Source organism: Xenopus laevis, chromosome 2S, assembly GCF_017654675.1.
Source record: "Xenopus laevis strain J_2021 chromosome 2S, Xenopus_laevis_v10.1, whole genome shotgun sequence".
NCBI classification, from domain to species: Eukaryota; Metazoa; Chordata; class Amphibia; order Anura; family Pipidae; genus Xenopus; species Xenopus laevis.
Genome location: NC_054374.1, coordinates 37818190 through 37841479, shown reverse-complemented (window position 1 = coordinate 37841479; position 23290 = coordinate 37818190). Strand labels below are relative to the sequence as shown.

At 37.8% G+C, this 23290-nt stretch overlaps 1 protein-coding gene across 1 annotated transcript in view; it reads left to right on the top strand.

Moving 5' to 3' along the window:
* LOC108709346 (collagen alpha-1(XXVI) chain) overlaps nt 1–23290 on the top strand; it is a 228445-nt gene that overhangs the window by 153851 nt on the left and 51304 nt on the right. The window lies entirely within an intron of this gene.

Sequence of the window (23290 nt, the reverse complement as noted above, 5' to 3'; positions counted from 1 at the left end):
ATTTTAGGAAGTATTTATACTTTATATTGCAATTAGAAATATTTAATATTTAATTATTTTATTCTTTTCCACTTTTTAAATCTGTAACAAGTATGAACATCATGTGCACAAAATATTACTTTTTTTTTATGGGTGCTCGAATGTTTTGTCTTATTAGGATGATTCATGTGCAGCAACTAAGGAGTAACTCCCTTACTCCTATTGATAAATGTGTCCAGGGCTATATATATAAGTGATATCCCAGGCTATCCCCTGCTTAGGCTGCATTCCTATGTATAATTTGGATGAAATGACTCAAGAAAAATCTTTATTCCTTAAGGGAACCCTGTGGCTTCATCTGTATAAGCAGACAAAGAACTACTAAAAACTGAAATGAGCTTCTGTATAATATATACAGTATTCATATATAGTTATGGGCGAATTTATTCGCCAGGCGCGAATTTGCAGCGAATTTGCGCGATTCGCCGCCAGCGAAAATTCACCCGGAAAAAATCGGGCGCCAATCGCCGGCGTCAAAAACGGGCGCTGGCGTCAAAAACGAGACGCCAGCGCGTGAATTTTTCGCCGTTTTGCGAATTTCGCAGGAAATTCGCAAATTTTCCGGCGAAGCAAACTGCGCAAATTTGCCCATCACTATTCATATATTCATACTGTAACATCTTTTAAAGGAAAACTATACCCCCAAAATGAATACTTAAGCAACAGATAGTTTATATTAAATTGAATGACATATTAAAGAATCTTACCAAACTGGAATATATATTTACATAAATATTGCCCTTTTACATCTCTTGCCTTGAACCACCATTTCGTGACTCTATCTGTGCTGCCTCAGAGATCACCTGACCAGAAATACTACAACACTTAGGGGCACATTTACAAAGCTCGAGTGAAGGATTCGAATTAAAAAAACTTCGAATTTCGAAGTGTTTTTTTGGCTACTTCGACCATCGAATGGGCTACTTCGACCTTCGACTACTACTTCGACTTCGAATCGAACGATTCGAACTAAAAATCGTTCGACTATTCGACCATTCGATAATCGAAGTACTGTCTCTTTAAGAAAAACTTCGACCCCCTAGTTCGGCAGCTAAAAGCTACCGAACTCAATGTTAGCCTATGGGGAAGGTCCCCATAGGCTTGCCTGCGTTTTTTTGATCGAAGGATATTCCTTCGATCGTTGGATTAAAATCCTTCGAATCGTTCGATCGCAGGATTTGCGCTAAATCGTTCGACTTCGATATTCGAAGTCGAACGATTTTAGTTCCTGGTCGAATATCGAGGGTTAATTAACCCTCGATATTCGACCCTTAGTAAATCTGCCCCTAACTGTAACAGGAAGAAGTGAGGAAGCAAAAGGCAGAACTCTGTCTGTTAATTGGCTCATGTGACCTTACATGTGGTTTGTATGTGTGCACAGTGAATCTTACGATCTCAGGGGGCGGCCCTTATTTTTTAAAATGGCAATTTTCTATTTATGATTACCCAATGGCACATACTACTAAAAAAGTATATTATTATGATAATGGTTCATTTACATGAAGCAGGGTTTTACACATGAGCTGTTTTACTCAGTATCTTTTAATAGAGACCTACATTGTTTGGGGGGTATAGTTTTCCTTTAAGGGAAAATAAAGGGAAGACATTTTAAAATACATCATTTATTTTCACTTTAAATGACACCGAATGTAGAAAAAAGAGCTTGAAACTTTTCTATCTATGCTGCTTAATTTATTTTATGAAAGGGCAGATGATGTTTTGTGATCAGCGTGCAAGATGAAAACTGGTTAATGTTTTGAAGGTTCAAAACTCACTAAGGAGATCAAATATACTGTTTGGAAATGCACACAACTCTAAAATGATAAGTGTAATTACATTAAAAATTTCTGAGATATATCTGCAGGAAAAAGCTTTTTCATTATTATTTTTTTAAATGAATTATAAAATTGCACAAGTTACACTGATCACGTCATTAACAATTGTAACGATCATTGCATTTACTGTATATATTACTACTGGTATAGGATCCATTATCCAGAAACCTGTTATCCAGAAAGCTCAGCATTACGGGATGGCAATAGACTCCATTTTAATTAAATAATTCAAGATGTTAAAATGTATATCTTTTTGCTCTGTAATAATAAAACAGTACCTTATACTTGAGCCCAACTAAGATATAATGAATCCTCATTGGAAGAAAACAATCCTATTGGGTTTATTTAAATGTTAAAGGTTTTTTAAGTAATTATGATCATCCAAATTACAAAAAGAAATCTTATCCAGAAAACCTGAACAGTCTGGATTATAGATCCTCATACCTTTACAACAATAAGAGAAGGAAAAGTAAGATGAAGAAAAAGCATAATAAGAAGTCCTCTGTTCTCATCACTTTACAAATAAGCCAAACTACTTGACTTGGCACAATTTTTAAAGGCTAAGTTGTTTTGTGACAACATCATTTGTCCATGGCAACCAAATTACAAACAAATATCTATAGTACAGTTCCTTGCACCTGGGTCTGTTGCAAGAAAATGTCTGACAATAGCCAACTAACAGCGGGGGGCCCACTGGCCCAGTCTGAACCTGGCCGGGTTTTTTTTAATAAGGAGTTTACTTCTCCTTTAAAAATTAATAGTAGAATAAGATTTTAGTGCAATCAAGTCCTTTAGCACAAATTTTACAATTTGATATTTTATAAAATTTATATGCTTGCAATTGAATAAAAACTGTTTGAATTATTTGTGTTTTTTTCGAAATTCAAAAATCGTAAAAATATTTTAGTAAATCTGCCTCATATGTATAGAGCAGAAATGGTGCATTTGTCTCAGTATGATCTAACCCTGTCTTTTTTTTCAATGTAGCGAATGGAGTTTGCATACAACCTGTTGCACTTGGATGAACCATAATGTACAGGTATTGGACCAGGTAACCAAAATGCTCGGGACCTGGGGTTTTCTGGAAAAGGGATCTTTCCATAATTTGGATCATCTTACCTTAAGTCTACCAAAAAAAACACTGAAACATTTATTAAATCCAGTAGGTTTGTTTTGCCTCTTATAAGTATTAATTATATATATTTTAAGGTGGCCATAGACGTAACAATTACAATCTTTATTGGAAAAGATCTTTCCAAGAAAGATTATTCATTTCAATACACACGTGTAGAGCTGAATATTCACATATACAGGTAGATATACAGGTAGAAACAATAGAATTCTACCTGTATCTGACGATTTAGCACTAACAATGGCCAATGTTCGGGTACCTTCAAAAGCACCCAATCAAAATTTTCCGTCCAGCCCGATTGACGAGCCGACCAATATCCAAGTCTTCTGCTGATATTGTCGGCTATTTTTCCACCATACATGCACTGAATATTGTACGAAAATTTGTTATGTACAATATTATCTTTTCGTCTATGGCCAACAATTAAAAGGTACTGTTCTATTACTACAGAGATGAAAAATAAATTGACTTATTGATTAAAATGGAATCTATGAGAAATGGCCTTCCCATGATTGAGATCTTTCTGGATAAACTGATTCCATAACTGATTCCATACATGTACCATTTAACCTGAGCATAAATTCATATCTTCTGGTGTCAACACCACCCAATAAGAAGTGTTGCATTGGACTAGTGTCTTGGAAATCCCTGGCAATATAATCTAGGAGGGGCAAACATACAGTAACAGCATTAAGGGGAAAATACTAGGGTGAAATTTTTATGCACCACCTCACAGAAAGAGCAATTGGAAAAATAATTGTATTTATTTTAGGCTTCCTTTCCTCTCAAAAGAGGTTTGGAGTATGGTAAAGCTGGCTTGTAAGATGTTTTAATGCTTACGGCAACATAAAACAATGTTTATAAGGTTAGAGAGCTTGTATTTTTCTAATTTATTGTTTGTGAAATCCAATAAAGAGACTACAGAATTAACTGAACCTGTTGTGCCTCTGGACAAAATCCCAGTGACAGGTTCACTTGAAACACACAACACTCAAGTGTTTCAAACACTGACGACATGACTCATGGGGTGCCGATTTCAACTGAATTTAGGTGAACTTTGCATAAATAGGGATTTATAAGCATGGCTTGAGCAAAACACAATTTTCTGCTGTTGCTTTTTTTTTTTTTACTTGGTACTGTATACTTTTGTATCTTTCACATATTTATTATGAAACATATTCCTTCACTGGAACATCACATGCAGTCAGCCACACTGGACCAAGAAAAATGAAAGAAACATGCAGAAAAATGTAGTTATACCTGACATCTATATGTTTTCTGCCTTAAAGGAGAAGGAAAGTCTTTGTGCACTTGAGGGCGCCAAATGTTAGGCACACCCAAGTGATTGTATTGACTTACCTGAAACCCCGGGCCTGTGCTCCTATCAGCAGAAAATTGAACACGTCCAGGGTTATAGCAGCAAGCACCACGGAGCGTTTGAAAGGAAGTGAAAGGCGTAGGGGCACATTTACTAAGGGTCGAATAGCGAGGGTTACTTAACCCTCGCTATTCGACTATCGAAGTTAAATCCTTCGACTTCGAATATTTAAGTCGAAGGATTTACCGCTATTCGTTCGATCGAACGATTAAATCCTTTGAATCGAACGATTCGAAGGATTTTAATCCATCGATCGAACGAAATTCCTTCGATCACAAATTTGCTAGAAAGCCTACGGGGACCTTCCCCATAGGCTAACATTGATGCTCAGTAGGTTTTAGATGGTGAAGTAGGAGGTCGAAGTTCTTTTTAAAGAGACAGTGCTTCCACTATCGAATGGTCAAATAGTGGAACGATTTTTAGTTCGAATCGCTCGCTTCGAAGTCGTAGTCAAAGGTCGAAGTAGCCAATTTGTTTGATTCCTTCAATTCAAAGTCGTAGTCGAAGTAGCCAATTTGATGGTCGAAGTAGCCAAAAAATTACTTCGAAATTCAACGTTTTTTTTATTCTAATCCTTCACTCGAACTTAGTAAATGTGCCCCGTAGTGTTCAAATTGTTAAATGAATGAAATCTTAACAATGAAATTGTTAAACCGAAGCCTATGTTTTGCATGGAATCCGTCACATTAATGGGACCATGAACAAATTCTACAGGGTGTTTTATAATATACCTAATAGGTGCAGAAAGGGTAACATTTTTTTTGCACCAGAATTGGCGTCTCTTGGTGGATTGACGCAATATTCCTTATGCTCTATTATAAATATTAGCCTCTACAGAACTGGAGGGAATGGCTTTCCATTGAGAAAAGAAATAACGTAATGCTTACTACTGGATTATCTGTTGGTAGACGCAAGCATATAGAACAGAATTACCTTTAATTTTGTACAAATAATATCACAGTACATTTCTTTCCTTCAGAGCCTGTAATATAAGCTCAAATGGCAGTAATGTCTGCCAGGAGTTATCCCAAAGGTGACTGCATGAGGAGTGCTTTAGAAATGCACAAGATTAAGAAAATATAAATTCATATTATATTACCTTGCTCCATGGAAACCTAATTGTAAAACCTACGTTCCTACTTTTGTACTCTGGAAAGTTTCATGCGGTTCTTCATTATGAGAAACGCTTGTAATTGGGGGCGGTTAAAATGTTAAGCGCATACCAATAAACCGTGCAGCTGATTTTGAGGGACTTTGGATGAAAACAATTTAATTTAAAAGCTGCAAGTTTACATTAGTTCTGTAATTTCTTGGCATAATCTTGTAGAGCTGGAAAATGATGAAGAGATTAACTGCATTTTTATTGGCATGGCTAGGTGTGTGCTGGCATGTAAGAAAGCAATAGAAGGAACAGATTTGTTATGAAGAGAAGGCTTAGGCTTTTACTAATTTCTATAGGCCAAAGGATATTACCCATTGCACTGGTTCTCCAGAGACTCGTTTCTTTCTGTGCCAATGATTATACAGTATATTTACATGTATATATATATATTTATTTATCATCATCGTTCATTTATTTATATAGCGCCGACAAGATACTCAGTGTTAAGGATTCGGCCAGGATTCGGCCTTTTTCAGCAGGATTCTGATTCGGCCAAATCCTTCTGCCTGTCCGAATGGAATCCAAACCCTAATTTGCATATGCAAATTAGGGGCGGGGAGGGAAATCATGTGACTTTTTGTCAGAAAACAAGGAAGTAAAAAATGTTTTCCCCTTCCCACCCCTAATTTGCATATGCAAATTAGGGTTTGGATTCGGCTCGGTATTCGGCCGAATCTTTCACAAAGGTTTAGGGGGTTTAGGGGATCCAAAATAGTGGATTCGGTGCATCCCTAATATATATATATATATATATATATATATATTTACACACATACACATATTTTATACATATTTTAATTCAGGTTAAATGTAGAAAAAATTACTGTATACAAAGATTGGAGAAAGTAAGACGAGTTAAAGGGATACTCTCATGGGGACAATTTTTTTTTCCAAAATGAATCAGTTAACAGTGCTGCTCCAGCAGAATTCTGCACTGAAATCCATTTCTCAAAAGAGCAAACAGATTTTTTTATATTCAATTTTGAAATCTGACATGGGGCTAGACATATTGTCAATTTCCCAGCTGCCCCAAGTCATGTGACTTGTGCTCTGATAAACTTCAATCACTCTTTACTGCTGTACTGCAGGTTAGAGTGATATCACCCCCCTCCCTTTTTCCCCCCAGCAGCCAAACAAAAGAACAATGGGAAGGTAACCAGATAGCAGCTCCCTAACACAAGATAACAGCTGCCTGGTAGATCTAAGAACAACACTCAATAATAAAAACCCATGTCCCACTGAGACACATTCAGTTACATTGAGAAGGAAAAACATCAGTCTGCCAGAAAGCATTTCTCTCCTAAAGTGCAGGCACAAGTCACATGACTGGGGGCAGCTGGGAAATTGACAAAATGTCTAGCCCCATGCCAGATTTAAAAAAAAAAATCTGTTTGGAATCATCGCTTCGATTTTTATTGTAGATTGTAAGGCTGGGAAAAAGTGAATGTGTTTATTGATTTTGGTTTGGTTCCATAACTGTAGAGCTGTAGTTATGGTATGTTACTGTGCCTTATTTTGCATTGGTGGAGGCAGTGTTTTAGACCACATAAGTTGCTGTAGTGTAAATGGATATATTTGTTTCTGCTCTATCTGTATCCATTGTTTATGGTCAGAGGGTAGGTTCCATTTTGCCGCTTGTTCCAGTATAGTTGCTTTTTAGTAATGTTCAATGTTGGGAATTCCAAAACCTCATTCCTGGATGTGTAGAGCCTTTTGTGTTTGCTTTAAAAAATGTTTAGGCACCGTAATAGGTAAGGTTCTGAACAAGTAAAGTAGCTGAGGAAGGGACATCATCTTTACTGCAGCCATTCGCCCAAACCAAGAAATATATAGTGGACTCCATTTTTTCAGTTGTGACTGAACCTTAGTAAGAGTGTGTATAAGTTTTGGCAATAGAGTTACCCAGTTCAATTCCCAAGTATGTTATAGTTTGCTTCCGCCACTGAAATGTAAATGACTGTTATAATAGGGTCAGTTGATCTACTGGAACTCCTAATGGTAAGGCTTGGGTCTTGTTAATGTTAAGTTTATAGTATGAGACTTGGCTGCATGCAGTTAGAATTCGGAATACTTCCTTGAGTGAATGTAATGGGTTGGCCAACATCATGATTATGTCATCCGCAAATAAAGTTACTATATATACCTCAACTCCGATCTTTATTCCTGATATTGTCATTGTGCCCCTAATGGTTTTAGCTAAGGGTTCTAGAAGTAATTTAAAGATTAATGGTGAAAGCGGGCAACCCTGTCTTGTTCCATTGGTAATATTAATGGACTGATAAGAACCCCATGTTTGTCACTTTAGCTGAAGGTGTAGTATATAATGTTAGTATGGCATGGAGAATATTTCCTTGAAATCCATAAGCTATCAGGGTTTCTTCCATGTATTCTTCCATGTATTCTTCCATGTATTTCCAGTGTGTCAAAAGCTTTTTCTGCATTCTGATTCAGTATTTTTTTTATCTTACTTTTTATATTCATAGCATTCATGGTTTTAAAGCAACAGAGTTTTATTGTGGTTTCAAAAACCTCTAAAACCACTAAAATTCGACCTTAAATAAATGAACCTCCATACGAAAAAAAAACATTTCAACATTAAGTAAACCCGATAGGATCATTTTACCTCTGTTAAGGATTCTTTAGTTCAAATCAAAAACTGTATAAGGTACTGTTGTATTACTACAGAAAAAAAGTAAATCATTGTTTAAAATGTGAATTGGTTGATTAAAATGGAGTCTATGTGAGATGGCTTTCCCATAATTCTGAGCTCTCTGGATAATGGGTTTCCAGATAATGGATCCCATGCCTGTATTTTGCTCTAAAAAGGTTGCCATGGAGAAATAAACCACTGCATAAAATGACCGTTGACTTCAATGTGTTAACTTCAATTTTCTCATGGTTTTGTGAATTTTTTGGAGAAACTGTTTAGTCTCCTTGCACAGAATTCCATATTGTATAATGCATAGTGATGGGTGAATTGTTGCGCTTCGTCGAAAAATGTGCGAATTTGCCTCGAAATGCCAAAAAAATTGCGAAACACATTGAAGTCAATGGGCGTCAAAATTATTTTAAAGCGCATCAATTTCGAAGCCCGCAACAATTTCTATACAAGCACCTATTTTGTTCAACTGCATTAAAGTCATTGGACAGCCGAATAATTATGACGTGCGTCAGAATTTTTTTTAAATTTGCCGCAAATTCGTCTGCTGAATTTATTCACTCATCACTAATAATTCAGAATAGAACAGAAAGATTTATCCTTTGTTGGGTTTATTTACCGTACATGTTCTATGGTAGTCCTGATAGGATTGCTAAACTGACTAAAGCTATAAAAGATTTTACAGAACAACAAGCAGTACAAGTGCTTTTTTTTATTTGTTCTGTTGGATGCCAATCTTTCTTTTATAATAAAACTTTATGCTGGTTTGTTTAATGCCTCTTGCTGCCTTCTATTACTTCAGAAAGAAGCCTTTGAATTGTATTAAAATAGCAAAAGCTTAAGAGATTTCTCAGTGGATCAAATTTTTTGACTCTTGCATCTTGTTCGCATACTTTTCTATTACACAATAAAAAAGTAATTTTACCATAACGCTATGGCAGGGATTATGCTTTGTTTAATGCTGATTAGTTTCATTATGTGTACTTCAAAATTTGTATGGAATGTTTCATTTTGTTCATTTAGTTTCTATACATCTTGATATTAACGTAAGGAATTTGAGTGTTCCTGTTCAGTGAACATTCAATTTCCAGCTCCCTCCTATCCAGGTTCCTTTGCCAGTGACTGAGAATTCGTTGGATTTGCCCACTGTGCTAGGAAGAAATTTGTAATGTAATTTTTGGGGGTTTATGGATCATAAAGCCACAATAAATTATCACATTCTTGAATAAGTGCATAGATTTTAATTTGATTATTGTTGATGTAACGCAACAAAAGACTGAGTTATAAATCTGTAGGTAATGGTTCACAGCTTTAGATCGCTCAGTCTCAGAGCTTGACACCTCATTTCACCAGGGCTAGATGTATCATTTGTGCAAAATGTGCAGGTGCACTGGAGCCCAGTGAGGACTTAGAACAGATATTTGTACTGGGGGATTTTGCAGTGATTTCCTGTAAAAAAAAAAATAGCTATAACTTACACATTCAGCCTTTAGTTCCAGTAGAGAACTTGTCAAGTCACTTTGCTCAAACAATGACTACTCATGTATGGAAATAATGAACCCAAATCAGTGACTTTGGGAATTACCATGGGATAATTGCCTGCAAAATGTTTCAATGCCATTTTTCTAAATGTACCTCAAATAGGGCCAGAATGGATTCACGTCATGGTATAAGGTCTTTAAGGAAACTCATTCGCATCTGTTTCACTTAAGGGCAGATTTGGATTTTTGGTAACAACAATTTAGAGTTCTAAATTTACCAACTTGAATTTGAATGTGAGATTTATTACAAATTTGAATATTCACGACCTAAAACCTGCCGAGTTCATGTAGAAGTCAATGGCAGAGGTCCCTTGAACTATTTGAAGATGTTAATAGCAGTGAGGCGTAAAATTTCCCCCCAAATCTCGCTGCAAAAATGACGCCATAGACTCCAATGGCAGGAAAAAAATGTTGCTCATCAAAAGAAAATTTTTTTCAGAGTTCGAATTCATTTAGAATTTTTGGGTCGGGTATATTTGATGTGATTATAGACGTTCTGTTTCTTTCATAAATAATATACCATTCGAATTGTGAATAGTATTTAATTTACTTGAGTAAAAAATAAACTCTAAAATCCAATGGGCCTAGTTTGAGATACATGTATGGGATCCATTATCTGGAAACCCATTACCCAGAAAGCTCCGAATTACGGAAAAGCTGTCTCCCATAGACCCATAGACATTTTATCCATGCACATTGAGCCATACACTCCCCTGCTCTGCCCTTTTGGATTTTTTTGTGCTTTTAAAGAATTTTCAATAAAAGAAGATTTGTATATAATTGTTCGATACAATTCTTTCTATCCTAACCAGCACCAGACTCATGCGCCTTCATTTGCAGTACTCCCATAGACCCATAGACATTTTATCCAAATAATCCACATTTTTAAAAATGATTTCCTTTTTCTCAGTCATAAGTAGCTTGAGCTTGATCCAAACTAAGATATAATTGATCCGTATTGGAAGCAAAACCAGCCTATAGGGTTTATTTAATGTTAACATGATTTTCTAGTAGACCCAAATTACGGAAAGATCCATTATCCGGAAAACCCCAGGTCCCGAGCATTCTGGATAACAGGTCCCACGCCTTTTTCTCAACCTTGAATCATTTCATATTATATGGGGACAAATAAATGTAGGTTTTATTTAAAAAAAAATTCTGTATTCTCTTGAAACTGTAAACATTTAAGTAAACTGAAACCATAATTGTTCATGCCTACTATACCCTCTACATCTCACTGCTGCACTAAATACGATTTACAATATATTAAAATATAACATATATTATTTGGCCAGATTGTTATTGATTTTATGAAGAAATTGTCTTTTGATTTTTATTGTTATCCTTTATTTTCTTATTGAATGTCAACCAGTGACACAACCAGTGGTATTCTCTAGCATTCTCTATATGATCACCGGGGGCTATAACTGAGTCTGAGGTCACTTATCTAGTGATTGAAGAAGGCACTATGGATTGAGTTGACTGAAAAAACAAGCACAGAGGATGTTTGACAAACTGGAACACTTTAATGAAGCACAGGCAGGGTTAACAAAACAAGGCAGGCAAGGCAGAAGTTAGGCATTAGTGATGTGCGCCAGTGGTGTAACTAGATTGCACCGGGCCCCCGTGCAAAAAAATCTTCAGAGGGGCCTAACACATTCTGATCCCCACCCTCCTGTCCACTCCCCACTGAGACTCCGCCCATCCTTGCACAGACTCCGCCCACTATGCCCTGCACCAACACACTCTGCTTCCTCCCCTCGCAGATAAAAAAGCAGCTGGGGAAGGGGGGGGTTCTTGTTGGCTATAGAGGAAGCAGACCCTGCAGTCCAGGCCCCCCTTTTCTCCCTGCCCACCTGTGACTGCGGGATCTGCTTTCTCTATAGTTATGTCACTGATGTGTGGGTCAGGAAACTCAACCCTACTCTACTGCACTTTTGTACCCAACCCTAACCCACAAACCTTAACCCACACCCGACCCTAACCCACAATATATTGCCACTGTAGGACCCATACCCAACCATACCTGAATCATCTTGCTCTGTTTGATACTTCTGTTTGCGCCTCTGGTTCCTAGACACCGAACATTTGCGAGCAGTGGAGGCATGTACTTCTCTAGTCTGACCCACAAACAACCATAACCTGCAATGGTTAGCCAAATTTTAGCCAAATTTCAACCCAAACCCGCCCAACAGGTGGTCAAAGTACAGGTCACCATTGGTTTTGGGTCAACTTGCACCGGTAAAATAGGCCTTATAAAAAGGTTAGCAGGCTTACTGGCAAGACAGGGAAAATTCCAAGGCCCAGAGTCCAGGCAAGGTACAAGGCTGGCAGAGTTCAAGGCAGTCAGGTTCAGGCAGGCAATGGTAATAACAGGACATGGGGTGCCTACCTGAGTGTTGGCAGTGGGACCAACAGGTAAGTAGACTTAACAACTGGCAAGGTTAGGATGAAAGGACAGGGTATATATAGGTGGTTTCTAGGAATGAGATGCACCTGATAATTAATACAGAGCAACTGGCAGAACCTGGGATACAGACTGGAATAAGTAGGCTTCAATACATGGAAAGTATATACCTGTCATTTGCCTATGTAGGGTAGAGGCAAAGGCAGAAGGCCATAATGCACAAAGAAACAGGATCAAACTCAGCAGAGAACAAGACAGGGAATAATTCTTTACAAATAGTGAGTGCTATGAGCATATTATCAAGTATTCAGCTTTCTGTGACACATGCCAAAACAAACCTCACCCTTTTCTTTATTGAGTGTATATGTGCAAATGCACCGTGTTATCGTGCCAAAACTTGTTGTCCATAAAATAGTGTGGTAAGAAGAAAATCAAAGTGTTTCCTCTTTGCAAGAATGACACACTCAATAATTTAGAGCTTCGTGAAATCAGTTTACTAAAAACATTAGCTCAACTATTTTTGTTACTATGGAAATAATCATCTCAGTATAAATCTGTAAATATAATACCAATTGCATCCAAGGCATACAGACACATTCTTTCAATGACCTGATGTCCTTGGCAAAGGATCACACATTATATCATGTATATTACCCAACCACATCCTTGGTAAAATGAAGCTTATACTGACTTTGCAATTCTAGCTTTCATTTCAAGTGTTCTTCAAATGTAATAATTTTTACCAGATTCAGTTCTATTAAATAAACCTTATCTCCCTATTCAGGTTGAGGTTTCCCCATAGACTTCAGTGTCATTTCATGAGATAACCCTCAAAATATGCTTTTCTCATTAAATTCACTCTGGCTTTCTTTACTCTTTCTAGAAGTGAACCGAGTTAGATCTGAAAATCTGTTTTGACTTAAACTGAATTGTGAACAAACCCCAAAATGCAGACAGACATGTAGATAATATAGTTAATCACCATAATTTCTATTACAATTATTCAAATAGCAGGAATGAGATCTAAATAAGCAAAAGACATAATATGTATGGGTATCAGATATATTATTCAGAATGCTCTGGGGTTTTCTGGATGAGGGAGCTTTCCACAATTTGGACCACCATACTTTAAGAGGCCCATTTATCAAAGGTCGAATTTCGAATTCATGTGAATTTTTTTAATTCGAAGAGACTCACAATTCGACTGGGAGGGGATTAAAGAAAGAATTTAAATGTCTAATATTTAATCGAATGGTTCAGACCCGGAAATTCGAATCTCATGGGCAGATTAATCAAGGGTCGAATTTCGAATTCATGGAAGTTAATTGAAACTCCCATGAACTTACATGAACTCGAAATCGACCAATTGCAATTCATTAAAAAATCTAATTTTTGAAACTAAGGTGAATAGGATCGACCCGCAAACTGTAATCAAATTCAAATCGAATTTGATTCTAGTTTTTTCTCCAAAAAAAAAACTTGAATGTCAGGAAGGCTGCAAACAACTCCAAAATTATCCCAGGATGTCTTCCCTAGGCTAAAACAGCAATTCGACAGGTTTAAGGTGGCAAATAGTCAAATTCGAGTTCTTAAAGGCCCAGTGTATGATAAATCTTGAAAATGAAATTAAAATTTTAACAATTCCCTAGTCAAATTTCACAGTTTTAGCCATAAAAAAATCTCAAAAATTTGAATTCAAAATTCCAAATTAGAAATCGAAAATTCGACCCTTGATAAATCTGCCCCTAGTAAAATTTGTATTTGATTTGTATGAATCAAGTTTTTCTCCCAAATGGCTCATGGACCTCTGCCATTGACTTATAAATTAACTCGGCAGGTTTTAAGTGGCGGATATTCGAATTAGACTGTTTCCATGGTCGAGGTGTGATCAATCTCACATTCAAATTTACATTCGAATGGGGGGATTCAAATTTGAATGTGTGAACTTTGACACTCAAAAATTAGAATTTACAATATTATTTCAACCCAATAGTATTGTTTTACCGTCAATACTCACATAGCTTAGTTTGGGTTAAGGTCCTGTTTTATTTTTAAAGAAATAAAGGAAATTTGAAAAATGATAAATATTTCCTTAAAATGGAGTCTATGAGAATGGCCTTCGCAAGTTTTCTAGATAACAGATCCTATACCCATAAATTAGAATAAATGTGGGTCCTGCCCAGTGTACTCTTTTAAGTTGATCACATATAGCATGATTTTTGCCATACAATTATATCATGTCATATAACAGCGTTTTATTTTATAGGCCTACACATACAGGGAGTGGCTGACTTCAGACCCCAGAAGTAAAGAACCGCTCGCACACCCTGGCCTTCGATCCTGAGTGCCTGGTGCACATTGAAGGGGGGATCGGCACCCTCCAAATTCAACGTAGAAAAATTTCACTTGCACTCGAAGGCTGATCAACGTAGGGATATACCCTTACACTTTATTAGCAGAAAGCACCTTTAGCACCTTTCTGCTAATAAAGTGTAAGGATGTATCCCTACGTTGATCAGCCTTCGAGTGCAAGTGAAATTTTTCTACGTTGACTTCAGACCCCAACATTTCCTCCAGCTGAATTTCTAGGGTTGAAAGTTTGGATCGAAGAGATCTGACCAATGTGCGACTTCTACATTCAGTTATTCACCTTATCAGTCATGGGGTGTTTATCTAAACCGAATCTGCAATTTCATTGCAGGTCAAGGCTTCTAAAATTAAGCCTATGGGGCAAATTTTCTAAAGGGCTAACGCTAGCGAAAATTCGTCAGGGTGACGTCAATTTGCCACTTCGACAATTTAGTAACGGTCCCTGGCGTAAATTCGCTAGTGAAGTAGACATACTACAGCGCTACTTCGCACCCTTACGCCAGGCAAAGTAGCGCTCTGGTGAAGGGACGTAACTACGATAATTCACTAACTTGTGGATTTTACTGAACTTGCGCCAGACTTGACTTCGCCAGCTCAGACCAGGCAAAGTGCAATAGCGTAGATAGGAGTTTCTTCGAAAATAGTTGAAAAAAGTCCTAAAAAACGCTGACGGTTTTTTACTTTTTACTGGGTGATAGGCTGAAAAAGGTTCAGCGCATTTTCGGAGCGTAGGGAATTTGGCTCTTCTCTATTAGTTCTGTATGTTTAAGTACATTTTCCATTGATGTTACTAGAGCACCCAGCTACTTAGGGGGTTATTTATCCGAATTTATCTCAATATTTTCTGCTACAAACTCTGATCAAACCAGCTCGAGTTTTTTATGCTTATCTATTATTAAATTTTCCAGAAAATTTGCTTTGTGAGAAAAAAATCTGATTTTCAAGATTTTTTCTGATTTTTCACTCGAAAACTCAGATTTTTGACCGAAGGCTCCAAAAACTTTAGGGTGTTGCAACGAAACTCAGCTCACATCAAAAAATCATTGGGACTTCTCCCACCGACTTATATGCAACCTCGACAGGTCTGAGATGCCAGATTTTCTGATTCAAACTTTTCCATCCTTCGGGGTTTAATAAATTCCGAAAAAATCGTGATTTTTTTAAAAGTCAGATTTTATAAAAAAAAAATCCGGAGTTTAGTAAATAACACCCTTAGTGTGGATAGTTCTGGAGTTCTGCATCATGTTTAGCGCTATGTTTATAAATGAACCCCACTGACATTTAGGATGCTTCTTGATGGACAAAGCAATATGCTGCTTATTAATATGGACAGCGAGTGATTCGGGCATATTAATGACTACAAATGTGTACCAGATTTTATGCAGCTGCTTTAAAAGTAATGGTCTCAACTGCACTGGCACATTGAGTATGTTCCTGAAGTTAAAAAGAGATGCTGGGATCATTTAACCCTTGTGAATTCTAAGCAGAAGGTGGTAGGAGTTAGCAGCTCTGTCATTTATTCCTGGTTTGTATGATTTATTTCAGAAGAATTGAATTTTGACCAAGACATAAATGTGCCCCTTATCCAAAGGCATGAGAAAGTAGCACTGCTGATTAATTCACTGGTCATTAACAGTATAAGAACCTACTCTAGGCTCATATAGAGAGTTTACTCGGATGCCTAGAACATCTGGAACTCCTTGAAATGACAACACAAAGTACTCTGCCTTATATCTATGCTGGTAACAGCTTATTATACAGATGATTTTACCTATAAAAAGGCCAAATGTCCATTCACATACTACTTTATTCATTGCTAATTTCCGTGTGACAGCCAGACAACAGGCAACAGTGGGTTTCCCTTTTGTAAACTTGGAAGGAATGAGAATAATTGTCTATTTGCTTCACATGCTGTTGAATGTGAATTAGATTCAAACATCTTTTGGCCTTTACCCTAGATCTATGTGTAAGCTGTCGGCACAAGGACATCTAACTATAGAACCTCCAGGCTGAATCTCTTAGCAGACTGGCTTTGTCTTCTCCTGCCTCTTCAGTGACTCAAAACAAGTGTTTTCATTTCTCTTTGCCCTCATTTATTAAATCTTAATAGTTACAAATCTTGTCAGGTTTGTTATACTTTCTGCTGAAAATAATAAAGCGTAGCACAGACATACCCTGGAGACATCTATGGTAGCCTGTTGCTTTGTATGCCTTTCAGTGCTCTGCAAGATGAATTATATGCTTGCGTTAATGTATATTGCAGATCGGTAGGAAATGCCATTACAGTGTGCCTCTATAACCACAGAGACCCCCCCAAAAAAATCTGACCTAACGAATGACACATTTGCACCTGGGCAGTAAACCATGGCAACCGATCATATGATTGCTTTCAGTTTTTAACCTGCAGCTGGCTGGGTTGCTATGGGTTACTGCCCAGGTGCAAATTTGCCCAGTATTCGTAAATTCTCCAGCGACGGCTTTGCTCACAGCGCAACACTTCGCCAGGCATAGATTCGCCAGGACAACACTAATTTACTAAAAGCCGAAGTTGCGTCCAGGGCGCCGAACGATTGTGAAGTTGCGCTAGCGTTACTGGGCCAAACAAATTGAAGTTGCGCTAGCGTTGCCTAATTGCTCAGGAAACCTTAATAAAATAAAATAAAGTTGTTATATTGCCCTACACATGAGCCCAGTGTATACAGTAGTTTATGTGCCATATGTTAAGAAATGTAGGGGGGAAGCCGGTTACCCCCAAAAAAATTTACACACTTTTTTAGCCTATCACCCTGAAAAAGGAAAAGACGCTAGCGTTTTTTGTGATTTTTTTTTTAGAAAGTCCTATCTACGCTATTGCACTTCGCCTGGTCTGAGGTGGCGAAGGCAAGTCTGGCGCAAGAGGTAATGTTCAATACAATCCGCAATTAGTGAATTTGCGCAGTTACGTCGCTTCGCCAGAGCACAACTTCGTCTGGCGATTGAGTGCAAATGAGCGCAAGCGTCAATCTCTTTCGCTAGCGAAGTTACACCTGCGCCCATTAGTAAATTGGCAAAGTACTGAAATTACATCACTCTGGCGAATTTACGCCCCCGTTAGTCACCTCGCCCTTTAGTAAATTTGCCCTGTAGTCTCTACCTTTTTCTGCAATAAAACCTGAAATTCATACAAGATAGCTTTATAATAGGAACAAATATATCCTACATAACTTAAAAGGGGTTGTTTGGTTTGGTATTTTAGCGGGACCAGAGACCCTGGTTCCTAGGGTCTTATTTACCCCAGCAGTCAGTGGTTTTAATGAGAGACTGGAATATGAATAAGAGAGGGCCTGAGTAGGAATTTAAGTTAAAAAATAGTAACAATAACAATTAAATTGTAGCCTCACAGAGCAATAGTCTTTGGCAGCTGGGGCCAGTGACCCCCATTTGAAAGCTGGAAAGATTTCAAAGCAGACAACAAATAATTCAAAAACTAAAAAAGAAATATTGAAGACTAGGAATAGGAATAGGGCCATCTATATCTATAACATACTAAAAGTTGAAGGTGCACCACCCCTTTAGAAAAAAATTGCAGAAAAATTAGCATAACTATTATAATTCATTATTAATAATATTCTATGTTACATTCTAAGTTGCAGTACTCAACATTCATCTCAGTCCCTCTGGTGCTTACAATCCATGCGCCTTATGGATTCGTCATCAGCCAATTAAGTTGTCTGTTTGCTTCTGTAAAATGCAGAGGAAAGCCAGACATGAAAAGAATGTCCTGGTTGGAATTCAGCTAAGGACCCATTGTTGCCAGAGAGCAATCCAAACTACTGTGCCATCTGTGGCAGGTGCGTGCTTCTTGCAATATATCAACCCACAGTACAGAATTAATGGTATCTGCAGGGTTTTTTTCTGATCAGCATGGAGAAAGGAAGGAATATTCCATTCCAAGTGTCTGTCGCTACCCCTAGACCTGTGCCCAGACATTACACATCGGTACAGAGACATGCAGATTTATAATCAGTCAATTCAATGAGAAAAAAAACAAGAGCCATGACAATGGGCACATTCATATTATATCTCTCTCGTAGGTTCCATTCCGTGTTTTACGGTATTTTCTCTTATAATATCCTTTGCAGGCACTCTTCTTGTGCTTTATTTTATTGCTCCCCGCTGATGAATGTTATCCCTTCTAATCTTACCTTATGATTTGTCTCAAGGAATTGAGGTTTTCCATATGGAAAACATGCACACTCCTTTTCCTGGGCATTTGATTAAATATTTTCGGAATATTCTCAAACAAAAGGAGCTACAGCAATAAAATAAAACTTGTTCTTATACTGTATATAAAAAAGCAGGTTGTTACATGAATATTTATAAGGTTGTTATGAATAATTATATACAAGCCCATCCTATGAAAGTGAGTGTTGGCATTTTTGATTCTGCACTTTGGTTTTAATTTGGAGGGAAAGTTAATATCTGTGCTATTGCAGGACACAAAGGATGATATCAGAATAAGGTAATGGATGTTACATAGCTTCTATCCTGTTAGGAAATGTCTATATCTGGCCACACTTTTTATAAAAGAATAACCTACATTTTAGTGTTGGAATCCCAAAACAAACAAAGTTGGAAAGTATCTCTAGCATAGCAAAGCTGCTCCATTCAGCTATTTCTATAACAGATCTGAAACTATGTGCTTCTATGTCTTTATCTTTGTAGCTGAAGTTTCCAGTCCTGTTCATGCTTATTATGCGAGCTGTTACTGGCACAACCCAGTGCTGGCAACTGCAAGGCAATAACCGACTTTACAGACTCAGACCATCATTTTCATAAGGCTGCACTCCTGGACTGGCACAAACATATTCTCTAGATATATCACTTACCTTTTTGCAGGGTATTGGTTTTCCCTTAAGGAAGTTTTTGCTTTTACAGACTTCCATTTATCAATCAGTTGCACAAACTGAGCCCTATGCAAACTACTGCGCAGTGCTTCACTTAGGGGGCTATTTACTAAAGTCAAGATTTTTGGTGCAAAACTTGAATTTTTCAGGTTTTTTTTTTAGACTTGAATATTTCGGGAATTATTAACGTCCGATGCTGCAAAAAGTCTGAATATGAAAATCCACCATCTCAGACCTACCAAGATTGTATATACTGTCAGTCGATGGGAGAGGCCCCTATCCTATTTGGAAGTCTCTGTGGTCTGCGCTGGAATTAGTCCAAAAATCCCAGTATTTTGGGGGTTTTGGGCAAAAAAAAAAATTCGGCTTTTTGGGAAAATGGCAAAAAAAATCAAGCAATTCTGGAAAAACTTAAAAAAAACATACGATTCAGGTTTTTGTTTGATTTTATCGAGTTTTCCCTCGATCCGATCCACAATAAGCTGTGGATTAACCCTGCAACATGACGACGGGCGTGCCCCTGAAGCATTGCGCATGCAACAAAATTGCAAGGGTTTAACCACCACTTTTTCTATTATTCTACATGGTTTATTAGTTAGGAGGTGCCAACCCCTCCACTACTGAGTACCAACAGGGGAGTTTTTACCAGTTAAGCACTTGAGGGCCTGTGCCTAGGGTGGCAGCATTAAAGGAGCAGCCTAGGATGCCTATACAAAAATGAATTTTTGCAGAGAAAAAAAAAACGTACTTTCCCTGCTACCAGATGTTTTCCTACTAAAGCCAGCAGAAGAGGTGGGGGTTGGGGGATCCATGTATTGGTGCACTGTGGAAGTGACATTATGCTCATGAGGGTTGCACAGTGATGTCACATCCACTGACATCACATGGAGAAATTCAAGGGTCTGCGAGCAAGAACTTTGTTATTCAGACTTTATTATTAAAACATGCTAGTGATGTGCGGGTCAGGTTTTTCCCGGCCTGCACCCGCCCTCCTACCCGCGCCTGCCCGAGCCCAACTTCCCGGTTCACTTTATATACCCGCGCTGTCCCTCCCCGTCGATGAAGTCACAAAAGGGGTGGGGCGAGCAGTTGCGCGTCTACAATAGTTGAATCTGGAAGTCGGAAGCTGGAATTTATAAGGGATGGGGAGTTCAGTCAGAAAAGCTCAACCCGGACCCGCCTGCAGCCCAGGAAAGGGGCGCGCATCTATAAAAGTTGAACCCGGAAGTCAGAAGCCAGCATTTGTAAGGTTGCGGGCGGGGAGAGCAGTCAGAAGAGCTCAACCCGGATCTGGAAAGGGGGGTACGAGATCGGCCCGAAACCACCCAGCCCACGGGTGTTGGGCCAGCCCGCACATCACTAGAACATGCCACAAACTTTTTGATCAGTTTTACCCTGGTGCCATAAGATATGGCAGTACATAAAATACATTCTCTATATAAGACAAGAGTGTTTTGTCACTAAAAACAAGCCGACAAAGTCATTCAAGGACAAAGCTGAGAATCTGAAAGCATAATAGCATTTTTAGATTTTCTACCAATTAGGAGCAATATTTATTGTTGCACACAGCATTTGCTCTATTTATAGAGAGGAATCTACAGGGCAGCCATGAGTAATCTAAATAAAGGAAATACAGCGACGCACTGCTCTCTCATTTTGTTTTAGAAAATAGAAATGATTGATTTCAAATCTGGGCTGATTTTTCCCATAGGTTTCAGATTTATAGTCTGTACTGCTGCAAGTTTTAAAAGAAGTGACTGATAAAGCATTATACATTACATATTTCAGCATGCTGATGGAATTCTAATCTGGCTTTTTTCTAACCATTATGTTATCAAAGTGCTCTTTTGTGTGACAAATACCCTTAACAGCTTCTTAAACCTGTCCTACCGTTAAGTGAAAGGAGCAGCCGCTTCTTAAAAATAACTTCATGGTTGTCAGAACTATAATCATATACATCTTATATTTACTTACATCTACTGTCTTGATGTATGAAGGTTATATTAAATGTGCACATCCCATATGTTCAGCATTCACGGCTCTGTGCTTTGTATTATTATAGCTATGTGGATTTTGGAGGGGTGCCCAGGAAATTTTAGTTTTTTAGTGTTTTCCTTATCATCTCCCAGGATCAAAGGTTACAGGACATTCTAAGTAACCTCTAGCCTAGCAAATGGACTGTGTTGCTGGGAACTGTTGTCTTGTAGTAGGCTGGGAATTTCCTTTGTTGTCAGGTTCTCATTTCTTATGTTAAGGGGCAGATTTATCAAGGGTCAAAATGAATTCGAGGGAATTTTCGAAGTCAAGAAATTCGAAGTAATTTTTCAGATACTTCGACCATAGAATAGGATACTACGACTTCAAATTTACTTCGAATTCGATTCGAAGTAAAATCGTTTGAATTATTCGACCATTCGATAATCAAAGTACTGTCTCTTTAAAAAAAACTCAGACTTCAATAGTATAGCCATTCGATGGTCGGATTTCGAAGTATATTTCACTTTGAAATTCGACCTTTGATAAATCTGCCCCTAAATTTTATGTTTGTTTAAAAAAAAAAAAGTTCTGATGGCTTTGTAAATATTACTGTGTTGAAGCAAACAATGCTTGTGATATGTAAACAGGTATGGGCTCTGTTATCTGGAAACCCGTTATCCAGAAAGTGTCAACTTATGAGTAGACCACATTTCCCATAGCCTCCATTTAAACCAAATAATTCACATTTTTAAAAAGTGTATTTCCCTTTGCCCTGTAATAACAAGACAGTGGAGGTCATTTACAAAGTTCGCGCAGCGCATATTTATTTGCAAATGGTTGTTTTGCCCATGCTTTTTCCTGAACGCTAAAATATTGCACTGCTGTGCCTGTCTTTCCGATTTTTGCGAATTCGCATTTTGACAAAATTATTACAAATGACTTGCAAATGAGACGGGTCTGTGCGTGAGTACAGGCACTTTGCGTGGTTGTTATGCGCGAAAATAGCGTTGACAGTTGTGAAACTGTTTTTTCCGAATATTTTCTCCGCCACCAAAGTTGTGGCGTAATTCAAACGTAGAGTGTGCACTTAAATATTCGCAAGACATTCACAGTGTAAAAAAACGTATTCAGCTTTATAAACATAACCAGGTGCAGGTCATATATTTTCACTGGGCGTATCATTCTGCCCTGTGCGAAGTTTATAAATGAGCCCTGGTAACTTCTATAAGATATACTTATTGGAGGCAAAACAATTCTACTGGGTTTAATACATTTTTTAATTATTTTCTATTAGCCCTAAGGTATAGAGACCTCTTGTATTTGTCTATATGTATTTTGTGGTCACAGCCTCATTGCACCCCCACCTAATGGTTTTAAAAATTAGTGGTGAGCACAACTTTCCCTTGTTTGTTATAGTTATACAGGAGCAGTGACCAGCTCCATGTTGTAGCTCCCACCCTTCCCAGCTATAGTCAGGTGATCCCACTGGTGTCTAATAAAAGGGCAGCCAAGTATGGAGGTTTACTTTGAAAGCAGTTAGTAAGTTGGAGGTAAAACGTAGTCCCTTTGTAAAATGTATAATGAAGTAATAGAATTCTTAATGAATCAGATGAAAATTGAGGGTAGGACTGGCCAGATATGGGATGACTTTGACGTAGTTGGCCAGCTTAAATATATTGCAATATATGGACAAACAATCCCTGTTTTGTTTAAAGGGTAAGGCATTTTTCAGTAGCAGTATGCACAAAATGTCTCTGTCTTAAATATATTGATAATGGGTTGAGTGCAGAGGACTCTTGTATTTGTCTAAAGTATAGAGATCCAAATTACGGATCTCTTATCAGGCAAACCCATACCTGTATAACACGATTGCTTGTTTTTCACTTAATGCACAAAACGTTGAC